The sequence below is a fragment of the Salmo salar genome, chromosome ssa05 (genome assembly GCF_905237065.1).
Source record: "Salmo salar chromosome ssa05, Ssal_v3.1, whole genome shotgun sequence".
In the NCBI taxonomy this organism is placed as follows: domain Eukaryota; kingdom Metazoa; phylum Chordata; class Actinopteri; order Salmoniformes; family Salmonidae; genus Salmo; species Salmo salar.
In genome coordinates this window covers 67,622,619-67,636,463 of record NC_059446.1, presented here as the reverse complement: position 1 = coordinate 67,636,463, position 13,845 = coordinate 67,622,619, and positions in this window count along the sequence as shown.

The window sequence follows — 13,845 nt, the reverse complement described above, 5'->3', positions numbered from 1 at the left end:
GTCTTAGGAACACATAATTGTGACAAATACCTTTTTAATACTCATTTGTTTTTTCTCAGGGAGATAAACTGAGCTCATGATGACTGGGAAACTGAGTGAAGAAATGGTGGAGCTGCTGCTGGCACCATGGCGATCGTCTCTACGGGCGACAGGACTGGAGGGCAGGCTGGTGGCGGCGTTGGAACTGTATGACCCCTTCCCTTTAGATGTGGCTGTTACTGGGGGAACCCAGAAGGCCAACACTCAGCTGTCCAGAGCACTGTGTGGGTTAGGAGATGAGGAGAAAAGTGAGGATGAGGAAGCTAGTGATGGAGATGCAGATGATGAAATTGAGTTTTCCGGGACTCTGACTAAAGTGTTTGAGAGAAGGAAAAGGACAGGTTAAGGAAAGTGAGGAGGACGACAATAAGAGGGGTAACCCTCCCACTGAGAACCAACCGATCATCCTGCACCCTAAACATTCGGATTTGGACAATTCCACAAGCCTCGATGGCCAAAACCACCCTATTGAACACTTTGATGTGTTGGTGGTCCTCACCTCAGGCTCTGGGAGGTTGTCCTGGTGCTGCACTATCATGGAGCTCCGAGACAGGGACCAACCGCTGTTCTTAGTCAGAGCTGAACAGGAGTGGGACCTGGTCCAGGAGAAGCTCACAGGACCCTGTAAGACCTGTGCTTGGGAGAGAATGAGAATGCGTCAGATGGAGATTGAGAGGAAGAAGCTGGCAGCCACAGCTGGAGGAGTTGAGGTCCCAGAGGATGTGAAGCAAACATTACTAGAGTTAAGAGAGATTGGAGCAGCCATGACTACAGCTCTGCCTGAGCTGAGAAAGAAAGCCTTCTGTCAGTTCATGGTGGATGTTTACAGAGAAAACAGAGTTCCAAAACTGCTGAGGAATGGCGAACAGTGAGTGTGTGTTTAGTCTCATGTTATGGTTAATTGTGCAAACAGTGTGTACAGATAATTAATATTGATGAAACTACATGGCAATTTTCCAGATTTAGAGTAAATAATCAAGTTTGTCCCTTGAAAAGATAATACAAATTATGTAATGCTTTGTTTTACAGTATCATGTGATATGGACATTTCCCAGGTATATATTTTGCTTTTACCCAAATCACACTCATTTGTATCATTGCATCCTTTTGCTCGTAGCCTTCCCTACAGGTCTCTGCTGTCAGCTGGTCTGAGAATGGACAAGCTGCGTCCGGGGGACATTGATCGGAATGGACACCTGTTCCAGTCCAGAGATTTCCAAACGCCTGAAGGTACCACGTTCATCTGTACAAACAATAGTATGCAAGTATAAACACCATGGGACCACGCAACCATCATACTGCTCAGGAAGGAGACGCGTTCTGTCTCCTAGAGATGAACGTACTTTGGTGCAAAAAGTGCAAATCAATCCCAGAACAACAGCAAAGGACCTTGTGAAGATGCTGGAGGAAACAGGTACAAACGTATCTATATCCACAATAAAACGAGTCCTATATCGACATAACCTGAAAGGCCGCTCAGCAAGGAAGAATCCACTGCTCCAACACCGCCATAAAAAAGTCAGACTACGGTTTGCAACTGCACATTGGGACAAAGATCGTACTTTTTGGAGAAATGAAACAAAAATAGAACTGTTTCGCCATAATGACCGTCATTATGTTTGGAGGAAAAAGGGGGAGGCTTGCAAGCCGAAGAACACCATCCCAACCGTGAAGCACGGGGTTGGCAGCATCATGTTGTCGGGGTGCTTTGCTGCAGGAGGGACTGGTGCACTTCACAAAATAGATGGCATCATGAGGAAGGAAAATTATGTAGATATATTGAAGCAACATCTCAAGACATCAGTCAGGAAGTTAAAGCTTGGTTTCAAATGGGTCTTCCGAATGGACAATGACCCCAAGCATAGTTCCAAAGTTGTGGCAAAATGGCTTAAGGACAACAAAGTCAAGGTATTGGAGTGGCCATCACAAAGCCCTGCCTGAAAAAGCATGTGTGAGCAAAGAGGCCTACAAACCTGACTAGGTTACACCAGCTCTGCCAGGAGGAATAGGCTAAAACTCACCCAACTTATTGTGGGAAGCTTGTGGAAGACTACCCAAAATGTTTGACCCAAGTTAAACAATTTAAAGGCAATGCTACCAAATACTAATTGAGTGCATGTAAACTTCTGACCCACTGGGAATGTGATGAAAGAAATAAAAGCTGAAATAAATCATTCTCTCTACTATTATTCTGACATTTCACATTCTTAAAATTCAGTGGTGATTCTAACTGACCTAAGAAAGGGAATTTGTACTAGGATTAAATGTCAGTATTTTTGAAAAACTGAGTTTAAATGTATTTGGCTAAGGTGTATGTAAACTTCCAACTTCAACTATATCTCCAACAGTGCAGTAGAATGTCTCACAAATACAGTACAAATATACACTGCTCAAAAAAATAAAGGGAACACTTAAACAATACAATGTAACTCCAAGTCAATCACACTTCTGTGAAATCAAACTGTCCACTTCGGAAGCAACACTGATTGACAATACATTTCACATGCTGTTGTGCAAATGGAATAGACAACAGGTGGAAATTATAGGCAATTAGCAAGACACCCCCAATAAAGGAGTGGTTCTGCAGGTGGGGACCACAGACCACCTCTCAGTTCCTATGCTTCCTGGCTGATGTTTTGGTCACTTTTGAATGCTGGCGGTGCTTTCACTCAAGTGGTAGCATGAGACGGAGTCTACAACCCACACAAGTGGCTCAGGTAGTGCAGCTCATCCAGGATGGCACATCAATGCAAGCTGTGGCAAGAAGGTTTGCTGTGTCTGTCAGTGTAGTGTCCAGAGCATGGAGGCGCTACCAGGAGACAGGCCAGTACATCAGGAGATGTGGAGGAGGCCGTAGGAGGGCAACAACCCAGCAGCAGGACCGCTACCTCCGCCTTTGTGCAAGGAGGAGCAGGAGAAGCACTGCCAGAGCCCTGCAAAATGACCTCCAGCAGGCCACAAATGTGCATGTGTCTCCTCAAACGGTCAGAAACAGACTCCATGAGGGTGGTATGAGGGCCCGACGTCCACAGGTGGCGGTTGTGCTTACAGCCCAACGGCGTGCAGGACGTTTGGCATTTGCCAGAGAACACCAAGATTGGCAAATTCGCCACTGGCGCCCTGTGCTCTTCACAGATGCAAGCAGGTTCACACTGAGCACATGTGACAGAGACTGGAGACGCCGTGGGGAACGTTCTGCTCCCTGCAACATCCTCCAGCATGACCGGTTTGGCGGTGGGTCAGTCATGGTGTGGGGTGGCATTTCTTTGGGGGGCCGCACAGCCCTCCATGTGCTCGCCAGAGGTAGCCTGACTGCCATTAGCTACCGAGATGAGATCCTCAGACCCCTTGTGAGACCATATGCTGGTGCGGTTGGCCCTGGGTTCTTCCTAATGCAAGACAATGCTAGACCTCATGTGGCTGGAGTGTGTCAGCAGTTCCTGCAAGAGGAAGGCATTGATGCTATGGACTGGCCCGCCCGTTCCCCAGACCTGAATCCAATTGAGCACATCTGGGACATCATGTCTCGCTCCATCCACCAACGCCACGTTGCACCACAGACTTTCCAGGAGTTGGCGGATGCTTTAGTCCAGGTCTGGGAGGAGATCCCTCAGGAGACCATCCGTCACCTCATCAGGAGCATGCCCAGGCGTTGTAGGGAGGTCATACAGGCACGTGGAGGCCACACACACTACTGAGCCTCATTTTGACTTGTTTTAAGGACATTACATCGAAGTTGGATCAGCCTGTAGTGTGGTTTTCCACTTTAATTTTGAGTGTGACTCCAAATCCAGACCTCCATGGGTTGATAAATTGGATTTCCATTGATTATTTTTGTGTGATTTTGTTGTCAGCACATTCAACTATGTAAAGAAAAAAGTATTTAATAAGATTATTTCTTTCATTCAGATCTAGGATGTGTTGTTTAAGTGTTCCCTTTATTTTTTTTGAGCAGTGTATATATATTTATATATATATTTTATTTTTTTCTTCACCTTTATTTAACCAGGTAGGCCAGTTGAGAACAAGTTCTCATTTACTACTGTGACCTCTCCAAGATAAAGCAAATCAGTACGACAAAACCAACACAGAGTTACACATGGGATAAACAAACGTACAGTCAATAAGACAATAAAAAAATCTGTATACAGTGTGTGCAAATTAAGTAAGGAGGTAAGGCAATAAATAGGCCATAGTTTCTAAGTAATTACAATTTAGCAATTAACACTGGAGTGATAGATGTGCAGATGAGGATGTGCAAGTAGAAATACTGGTGTGCAAAAGAGCAGAAAAAAAGCAAATATGGGATGAGGTAGGTAGTTGGTTGGATGGGCAATTTACAGATGGGCTGTGTACAGCTGCAGCGAACGGTAAGCTGCTCTGACAGCTGATGCTTAAAGTCAGTGAGGGAGATATACATCTCCAACTTCAGTGATTTTTGCAATTTATTCCAGTCATTGGCAGCAGAGAACTGGAAGGAAAGGAGGCCAAAGAGATGTTGGCTTTGGATGACCAGTGAAATATACCTGCTGGAGTGCGTGCTACAGGTGGGTGTTGCTATGGTGACCAGTGAGCTGAGATAAGGCGGAGCTTTACCTAGCAAAGACTTATAGATGACCTGGAGCCAGTGGGTTTGGCGATGAATATGTAGCGAGTACCAGCCAACGAGAGCATACAGGTAGGTCAGAGTGGTGGGTAGTATATGGGGCTTTGGTGACAAAATGGATGGCACTGTGATAGACTGCATCCAATTTGCTGAGTAGAGTGTTGGAGGCTATTTTGTAAATGACATTGCTGAAGTCAAGGATCGGTAGGATAGTCAGTTTTACGAGGGTATGTTTGGCAGCATGAGTGAAGGAGGCTTTGTTGCGAAATAGGAAGCCGATTCTAGATTTAATTTTGGATTGGAGATGCTTAATATGATTCTGGAAGGAGAGTTTACAGTCTAGCCGGACACCTAGGTATATTTATAGTTGTCAGAACCATCCAGAGTAGAGATGCTAGTCGGGCGGGCGGGTGCGGGCAGCGATTGGTTGAAGAGCATGTATTTCGTTTTACTAGCATTTAAGAGCAGTTGGAGGCCACGGAAGGAGTGTTGTATGGTATTGAAGCTCGTTTGGAGGTTTGTTAACAGTGTCCAAAGAAGGGCCAGATGTATACAGAATGGTGTCGTCTGCGTAGAGGTGGATCAAAGAATCACCTGCAGCAAGAGCGACATCATTGATATATACAGAGAAAAGAGTCAGCCTGAGAATTGAACCCTGTGGCACCCCCATAGAGACTGCCAGAGGTCCGGACAACAGGCCCTCCGATTTGACACACTGACCTCTATCTGAGAAGTAGTTAGTGACAGTGTTGCCAACTCCTCAGTAAGGAAAGTAGCTATTGGCTGTCCTAAAAGTCGCTAGAAGTTGCTAAATGACGTCATCACCTAATTTGCATAATTGGCCATGTGCATGTAATTGTGATGGACGCTGTAGGAGAGCGGAATAACGTTGTGGGAGAAACAAAAAGTGAGTAAAAAACACCCTAAATATGTTAGAACTACAAATGAGCAAGCTGCAGAGAGTGGCACACACAGCGAATAAGAACCAGATATTTGAGGCCATACTCCTCCTTCGGCACTTTATGGACCCTATTGTTAATCCCCGACATAACAGAGGCATTGTCAGTCCCTATCGCCTGGAGTTTCTCTTTTAAGACAACACTTCTCGAGGAAAGCCACAACAGCACGGGCTATAGATTTGGCATCTCCTCCCTCCAACTCAACAGGCCCCAGAAATGTTGATACAATTGTCTGCTTGGTGTAACTTAAGTACCTTATCACAACCCCCAGGTACTTAGAAACACTTACATCCGTGGACTCATCGAGGAGGAGGCTGAAACGCTGGTCACCCACATCTGCGACCAACTTTTTCAGAAAGTATGGTGCTAGAATCAAATCAAATCAAATGTATTTATATAGCCCTTCTTACATCAGCTGATATCACAAAGTGCTGTACAGAAACCCAGCCTAAAACCCCAAACAGCAAGCAATGCAGGTGTAGAAGCACGGTGGCTAGGAAAAACTCTCTAGAAAGGCCAAACCCTAGGAAGAAACCTAGAGAGGAACCAGGTTATGAGGGGTGGCCAGTCCTCTTCTGGCTGTGCCGGGTGGAGATTATAACAGCACATGGCCTAGATGTTCAAATGTTCATAAATGACCAGCATTGTCAAATAATAATAATCATAGTTGTCGTCGAGGGTGCAACAAGTCAGTAACACAAGAGTAAGTGTCAGTTGGCTTTTTCATAGCTGATCTTTGAGAGTATCTCTACCGCTCCTGCTGTCTCTAGAGAGTTGAAAACAGCAGGTCTGGGACAGGTAGCACGTCCGGTGAATAGGTCAGGGTTCCAGCAGGTCTGGGACAACAGGTCTGGGACAGGTAGCACGTCCGGTGAACAGGTCAGGGTTCCATAGCTGCAGGCAGAACAGTTGGAACTGGAGCAGCAGCACGGCCAGGTGAACTGGGGACAGCAAGGAGTCATCAAGCCAGGTAGTCCTGAGGCATGGTCCTAGGGCTCAGGTCCTCCGAGAGAGAGAAAGAAAGAGAAAGAGAGAATTAGAGAGAGCATATTTAAATTCACACAGGACACCGGAAAAGACAAGAGAAATACTTCATATGTGACAGACTGACCCTAGCCCCCCGACACATAAACTACTGCAGCATAAATACTGGTGGCTGAGACAGGAGGGGTCAGGAGACACTGTGGCCCCATCCGATGAAACCCCCGGACAGGGCCAAACAGGTAGGATATAACCCCACCCACTTTTCCAAAGCACAGCCACTGGAGGGATATCTCCAACCACCAACATACCATCCCGGGACAAAGCCGAGTATAGCCCACAAAGATCTCTGCCACGGCACAGCCCAAGGGGGGCGCCAACCCAGACAGGAAGACCACGTCAGTGACTCAACCCACTCAAGTGATGCACCCCCCCAGGGACGGCATGGAAGAACACCAGTAAGCCAGTGACTCAGCCCCCGTAATGGGGTAGAGGCAGAGAATCCTAGTGGAAAGAGGGGAAACCGGCCAGGCAGAGACAGCAAGGGCGGTTCGTTGCTCCAGCCTTTCCGTTCACCTTCACACCCCTGGGCCAGACTACACTTAATCATAGGACCTACTGAAGAGATATGTCTTCAGTAAAGACTTAAAGGTTGAGACTGAGTCTGCGTCTCTCACATGGGTAGGCAGACTATTCCATAAAAATTGAGCTCTATAGGAGAAAGCCCTGCCTCCAGCTGTTTGCTTAGAAATTCTACGAACAATTAGGAGGCCCGCGTCTTGTGACCGTAGCGTACGTGTAGGTATGTACGGCAGGACCAAATCGGAAAGATTGGTAGGAGCAAGCCCATGTAATGCTTTGTAGGTTAGCAGTAAAACCTTGAAATCAGCCCTTGCCTTAACAGGAAGCCAGTGTAGGGAGGCTAGCACTGGAGTAATATGATCAAATTTTTTGGTTCTAGTCAGGATTCTAGCAGCCGTATTTAGCACTAACTGAAGTTTATTTAGTGCTTTATCCAGGTAGCTGGAAAGTAGAGCATTATAGTAGTCCAACCTAGAAGTAACAAAGGCATGGATTAATTTTTCTGCGTCATTTTTGGACAGAAAGTTTCTGATTTTTGCAATGTTACGTAGATGGAAAAAAGCTGTCCTTCAAACAGTCTTGATATGTTCTTCAAAAGAGAGATCAGGGTCCAGAGTAATGCCGAGGTCCTTCACAGTTTTATTTGAGACGACTGTACAACCATCCAGATTAATTGTCAGATTCAACAGAAGATCTCTTTGTTTCTTGGGACCTAGAACAAGCATATCTGTTTTGTCCGAGTTTAAGAGTAGAAAGTTTGCAGCCATCCACTTCCTTATGTCTAAGATACAGGCTTCTAGCGAGGGCAATTTTGGGGCTTCACCATGTTTCATTGAAATGTACAGCTGTGTGTCATCCGCATAGCAGTGAAATTTAACATTATGTTTTCGAATGACATCCCCAAGAGGTAAAATATATAGTGAAAACAATAGTGGTCCTAAAACGGAACCTTGAGGAACACCGAAATTTACAGTTGATTTGTCAGAGGACAAACCATTCACAGAGACAAACTGATATCTTTCCAACAGATAAGACCTAAACCAGGCCAGAACTTGTCCATGTAGACCAATTTGGGTTTCCAATCTCTCCAAAAGAATGTGGTGATCGATGGTATCAAAAGCAGCACTAAGATCTAGGAGCACGAGGACAGACGCAGAACCTCGGTCTGACGGCATTAACCTCCTACATCTAGACGTTCCGCTAGCGGAACACCTGCTCCAATATCCAATGATAGGCGTGGCACGAATGACAAATTCCTCAAAAATACAAAAACTTCCATTTTTCAAACATATGACTATTTTACAGCATTTTAAAGACAAGACTCTCCTTTATCTAACCACACTGTCCGATTTCAAAAAGGCTTTACAGCGAAAGCAAAACATTAGATTATGTCAGCAGAGTTCCCAGCCAGAAATAAACACCCATTTTTCAAGCTAGCATATAATGTCACAAAAAACAAAACCACAGCTAAATGCAGCACTAACCTTTGATGATCTTCATCAGATGACACGCCTAGGACATTATGTTATACAATACATGCATGTTTTGTTCAATCAAGTTCATATTTATATCAAAAACCAGCTTTTTACATTAGCATGTGACGTTCAGAACTAGCATTCCCACCGAACATTTCCGGTGAATTTACTAAATTACTCACGATAAACGTTCACAAAAAATATAACGATTATTTTAAGAATTATAGATACAGAACTCCTTTGTGCAATCGAGGTGTCCGATTTTAAAATAGCTTTTCGGTGAAAGCACATTTTGCAATATTCTGAGTACATAGCCCAGCATCACAGGGCTAGCTATTTAGACACCCACCAAGTTTAGCCTTCACCAAACTCCGATTTACTATTAGAAAAGTTTGATTACCTTTGGTGTTCTTCATCAGAATGCACTCCCAGGACTGCTACTTCAATAACAAATGTTGGTTTGGTTCAAAATAATCCATAGTTATATCCAAATACCGGCGTTTTGTTCGTGCGTTCAAGACACTATCCAAGGGTGACGAAGGGTTACGCGCCCGACGCGTTTCGTGACAAAAAAAATCTAAATATTCCATTACCGTACTTCGAAGCATGTCAACCTCTGTTTAAAATCAATTTTTATGCCATTTTTCTCGTAAAAAAAGCGATAATATTCCGACCAGGAGTGGTGGTTTTCGTTCAAAGAGAAAGAAAGTAAACATGGAGTCGACTCGTGCACGCGCCTCAGTTTCATAGTACTGTGACCGGCCACTATCCAAACGCGCTAATGTTCTTCAGCCAGAGCCTGCAAAGCCACGATTCAGCTTTTTGCAGCCTTCTGAGAGCCCATGGGAGCCGTAGGAAGTGTCACGTAACAGCAGAGATCCCCTGTTTTGGATGGAGATATTCAAGAAGGCCAAGAAATGGTCAGACAGGGTACTTCCTGTACAGAATCTTCTCAGGTTTTGGCCTGTCAAATGAGTTCTGTTATACTCACAGACACCATTCAAACAGTTTTAAAAACTTTGGAGTGTTTTCTATCCAAAGCTAATAATTATATGCATATTCTAGTTTCTGGGCAGGAGTAATAATCAGATTAAATCGGGTACGTTTTTTTATCCGGCCGTGAAAATACTGCCCCCTAGCCATAACAGGTTAAAAGGTAATTTACCACCTTCACAAGTGCAGTCTAAGTGCTATGATGGGGTCTAAAACCAGACTGAAGCGTTTCGTGTACATTGTTTGTCTTCAGGAAGGCAGTGAGTTGCTGCGCAACAGCTTTTTCTAAAATTTTTGAGAGGAATGGAAGATTCGATATAGGCCGATAGTTTTTTATAATTTCTGGGTCAGGATTTGGCTTTTTCAAGAGACGCTTTATTACTGCCACTTTTAGTGAGTTTGGTACACATCCGGTGGATAGAGAGACGTTTATTATGTTCAACATAGGAGGGCCAAGCACAGAAAGCAGTTCTTTCAGTAGTTTAGTTGGAATAGGGTCCAGTATGCAGCTTGAAGGTTTAGAGGCCATGATTATTTTCATCATTGTGTCAAGAGATATAGTACTAAAACACTTTAGTGTCTCCCTTGATCCTAGGTCCTGGCAGGGTTGTGCAGACTCAGGACAACGGAGCTTTGGAGGAATACGCAGATTTAAAGAGGAGTCCGTAATTTGCTTTCTAATGATCATGATCTTTTCCTCAAAGAAGTTCATGAATTCATCACTGCTGAAGTAAGAGCCATCCTCTCCTGGGGAATGCTGCTTTTTAGTTAACTTTGCGACAGTATCAAAAAGACATTTCGGATTGTTCTTATTTTCCTCAATTAAGTTGGAAAAATAGGATGATCGAGCAGCAGTGAGGGCTCTTCGATGCTGCACGGTACTGTCTTTCCAAGCTAGTCGGAAGACTTCCAGTTTGGTGTGGCGCCATTTCCGTTCCAATTTTCTGGAAGCTTGCTTCAGAGCTCGTGTATTTTCTGTATACCAGGGAGCTAGTTTCTTATGACAAATGTTTTTAGTTTTTAGGGGTGCAACTGCATCTAGGGTATTGCGCAAGGTTAAATTGAGTTCCTCGGTTAGGTGGTTAACTGATTTTTGTCCTCTGACGTCCTTGGGTAGGCAGAGGGAGTCTGGAAGGTCATCAAGGAATCTTTGGGTTGTCTGAGAATTTATAGCACGACTTTTAATGCTTCTTGGTTGGGGTCTGAGCAGATTATTTGTTGCAATTGCGAACGTAATAAAATGGTGGTCCGATAGTCTAGGATTATGAGGAAAAACATTAAGATCCACAACATTTATTCCATGGGACAAAACTAGGTCCAGAGTATGACTGTGGCAGTGAGTAGGTCCAGAGACATGTTGGACAAAACCCACTGAGTCCATGATGGCTCCGAAAGCCTTTTGGAGTGGGTCTGTGGACTTTTCCATGTGAATATTAAAGTCACCAAAATGTTGAATATTATCTGCGATGACTACAAGGTCTGATAGGAATTCAGGGAACTCAGTGAGGAACGCTGCATATGGCCCAGGAGGCCTGTAAACAGTAGCTATAAAAAGTGATTGAGTAGGCTGCATAGATTTCATGACTAGAAGCTCAAAAGACGAAAACGTCGTTGTTGTTTTTTGGGGGGTAAATTTAAATTTGCTATCATAAATGTTAGCAACACCTCTCAGCCTTTGCGGGATGCGCGGGGGATATGGTCACTAGTGTAACCAGGGGGTGAGGCCTCATTTAACACAGTAAATTCATCAGGCTTAAGCCATGTTTCAGTCAGGCCAGTCACATCAAGATTATGATCAGTGATTAGTTTATTGACTATAACTGCCTTTGAAGTGAGGGATCTAACATTAAGTAGTCCTATTTTGAGATGTGAGGTATCACAATCTCTTTCAATAATGGCAGGAATGGAGGAGGTCTTTATACTAGTGAGATTGCTAAAGCAAACACCGCCATCTTTAATTTTGCCCAACCTAGATCGAGGCACAGACACGGTATCAATGGGGATAGCTGAGCTGACTACACTTACTGTGCTAGTGGCAGACTCCACTAAGCTGGCAGGCTGGCTAACAGCCTGCTGCCTGGCCTGCACCCTATTTCATTGTGGAGCTAGAGGAGTTAGAGCCCTGTCTATGTTCGTAGATAAGATGAGAGCACCCCTCCAGCTAGGATGGAGTCCGTCACTCCTCAACAGGCCAGGCTTGGTCCTGTTTGTGGGTGAGTCCCAGTAAGAGGGCCAATTATCTACAAATTCTATCTTTTGGGAGGGGCAGAAAACAGTTTTCAACCAGCGATTGAGTTGTGAGACTCTGCTGTAGAGCTCATCACTCCCCCTAACTGGGAGGGGGCCAGAGACAATTAATCGATGCCGACACATCTTTCTAGCTGATTTACACGCTGAAGCTATGTTGCGCTTGGTGACCTCTGACTGTTTCATCCTAACATCGTTGGTGCCGACGTGGATAACAATATCTCTATACTCTCTACACTCGCCAGTTTTAGCTTTAGCCAGCACCGTCTTTAGATTAGCCTTAACGTCGGTAGCCCTGCCCCCTGGTAAACAGTGTATGATCGCTGGATGATTAGTTTTAAGTCTAATACTGCGGGTAATGGAGTCGCCAATGACTAGGGGTTTCAATTTGTCAGAGCTAATGGTGAGAGGCTTCGGCGTCTCAGACCCTATAACGGGAGGAGCAGAGACCAGAGAAGTTTTGGCCTCCAACTCCGACTCGCTTAATGGGGAGAACCGGTTGAAAGTTTCTGTCGGCTGAATAAGCGACACCGGTTGAGCATTCCTACAGCGTTTCCCTCCAGAAGCCATGAGAAAGTTGTCCGGCTGCGGGGACCGTGCGAGTGGGTTTATACTAACGTTACTATCTGTACTTACTGGTGGCACAGACGCTGTTTCACCCTTTACTACACTGAAATTACCCTTGCCTAACGATTGCGTCTGAAGCTGGGCTTGCAGCACAGCTATCCTCGCCGTAAGGCGATCGTTCTCCTGTATATTATAAGTACAACGACTGCAATTAGAAGGCATCATGTTAATGTTACTTAGCTTTGGCTGTTTGAAGTCCTGACGAACCATGTCCAGATAAAACCTCCGGGGTGAAAAAGTTGAATGAAAAAAGTTGAGTGAGGGAAAACTAAAAATATACGGTAATGAAAAAGTAAAAACCGTGAAGTAGTCAGGTAGCAAAGTAAGATCGGCAACAAAACGCACAGCAGCACGTAAACAAGTCTGCAAGTTGTGACCGGAAACAGGAAGTCAACACATACACAGAAACTATCTAGGTCAAAATACACTGTTTACCCTCTAGAACACCATTAATCATTTCTGTGCACTTTGTCCTGTGCATTTTGAAGTGGGTAGCAGCAGTGGTCTGAGAAAGCAGCTCTACATGCTTCTACAATGTGATCACATGCCAGGATGGAACAGTGTTCAGTGATAGCTAATGCCATGGTGGCCTCAGCCTTTTTTGCAGAGTCAATTCTTTTAACCATAAATGGCAGCTTGTTTTGGGTGGAATTGTTATAAGGCTTTGCCTTTTGAGTATGTTTTTGAGTTGTCATGTGTTTTTTTACATCATTAAGTTTGGCATAGAAATCAGCCTTGCAATACAGGCAGTATGCCCGTGTATCATCTCCAATAAACGGCTTCAAACAGCCTCTGAATTCAGGGTTTGATTCCCACTCCTTTCTGTATTTTTGAGTGTACAGTTTAGACTGAGACATGATGAGCTAGCCAGCTAGATGTTTAGCTTATGTCACAGAGAGGCACACACACAGTGGACAAGGTGAGTAAGTGACTGAGGCTGTGTGAGTCAAATGCAGTGATTTCTTTTTGTGCAGTGATTTATTTTAGACTAAGAACATTTTACATTTACATCCCGCCCTGAATATAAGCCTGGACGGGATCAGCCAGGGGCGGCTTCCTGCATGCGCAATTCATTTGCAGTCTGGACGTGGAGGGGTGAACATCTCCTGCTCTGACTGCAGCTGGGAGGGACTGCTGCGCGAGGACTGGGCCGCATGTGAGTGCTTTGGGACAGGGGTGGGGCCCACGGCAGCACCCGCTGCTTGTTGAGAAGAGTAAGAACGATACGTTCTTTCACGTCAGAGTCTCCAAAAGTCTCCAATAACACCAGAAAAAGTCGCTAGATTTGTCGCTAGTCGATTTTTAAAAAATGTGTCGCTAGAGGGGTCTGAATACT